This window comes from Equus asinus, unplaced genomic scaffold (genome assembly GCF_041296235.1).
Source record: "Equus asinus isolate D_3611 breed Donkey unplaced genomic scaffold, EquAss-T2T_v2 contig_76, whole genome shotgun sequence".
Lineage (NCBI taxonomy): Eukaryota > Metazoa > Chordata > Mammalia > Perissodactyla > Equidae > Equus > Equus asinus.
The window spans coordinates 1,184-2,500 of record NW_027225471.1 but is presented as its reverse complement, the minus strand read 5'-3'; the positions used below and the strand labels follow the sequence as shown (position 1 = coordinate 2,500).

The window sequence follows — 1,317 nt, the reverse complement described above, 5'->3', positions numbered from 1 at the left end:
CGGCCGTCGGCGTCGTCGTCCGTCCGACGGTGCCTCCGCGTCTCCGCCCGCCCTCGGCGCCCCGGGCGCCCGCGTCCGGCCGGCCACGTCCGCCCACCACCCCCGCCCTGTCCGCTCGCTCCCCGCTTCCCCGCCGCAGCCCCTCGCCCTCCGTGGCGAGGGGCCTGGGACGCGGGTGCGGGGAGGGCCCCCGGGGGAAAGTCGGGTCGGGTCTGGTGGCGTGCGTCGGACGCGAGGGGGGCACGCCCGGCGTCGAGGGGGCCGCGGGCGCGGTGGGCTCGTCGGTCGGCGGCGCCCGGCGGTGTGGGGTTCGGTCACGGGCGGGCAGCGCCGAGGCCTGCGTCCGTCCCCGGGTGGCCGCGGGCGGCGCGGGCGGCGTCGAGGCGGTGGCCGCGCGGCACTACCCGCTCCGCCTCGTCCGTTGCTTTGGCTTCCCCCCATCCAGGTACCTAGCGCGTCCCGGCGCGGAGGTTTAAAGACCCCTGGGGGGCCTCGCCCGTCCGCCTTGGGTCGGGGCGGTCGGGCCCGCGGGGAGTCGGGAGGCCTGGCCCTTCTCCCCCAGACTCCGCCTCGCCGGGCCGGGGCGCCGCGCCGTGCCGCGCCGCGCCGCCGTCGCGGCGGCCGTCGGGAGGGGGCGTCCCCGGCGGCCGTCGTGTCGTCGCGTGCGCGCGCGCGGGCGTGTGCGCGCCCCCGCGTCCTCGGGCGAGGCGGGAGCCCCCGGGCGCCTGTGGGGTGTCCGAGCACGGCCCCGCGGGGCCCGTGCCGGACGCCCCGTCGTCCAACCTTCCGGCCTCACGGAGTCTGGTCTCGTTGTGCCTTTCTGGCCGGCCGGAGGCACCCTCCGGGGATGTGCCGTGCCAGGGGCGGGCTCTTCCCCCGCCCTGCGGGGGGACCCCGCCGTTCAAACTCGTACGACTCTTAGCGGTGGATCACTCGGCTCGTGCGTCGATGAAGAACGCAGCTAGCTGCGAGAATTAATGTGAATTGCAGGACACATTGATCATCGACACTTCGAACGCACTTGCGGCCCCGGGTTCCTCCCGGGGCTACGCCTGTCTGAGCGTCGCTTGACGATCAATCGCCCCCGGGGTGTGGGTGTCGCCTGCCCCGGGGTGCGCGGCTGGGGGTCTCTCGCAGGGCCCGCCCCGGGCCCTCCGTCCCCCTAAGTGCAGACGCGGTGCCCCTCCTCCGCCCCGCGCGCCCGCCCCTCCTCCCACGCGCCCCGGCGCCCGGTCGTCGGAGGCGCGTGGGGGTCGGCGGCGGCGGCGCCGCGCGGGGTCCCGGGGTGGGGGCCGCCGCCCGCGAGTCGAGGGAGAG

At 78.2% G+C, this 1,317-nt stretch overlaps 1 non-coding gene across 1 annotated transcript; it reads left to right on the top strand.

The window, feature by feature from the left end:
- The first annotated feature begins 913 nt into the window (after positions 1-913).
- On the top strand, positions 914-1,066 carry LOC139044266 (5.8S ribosomal RNA). Its single transcript, XR_011501258.1, has one exon. It is a non-coding gene; the product is annotated as a 5.8S ribosomal RNA (ribosomal RNA).
- Positions 1,067-1,317: the final 251 nt, after the last annotated feature.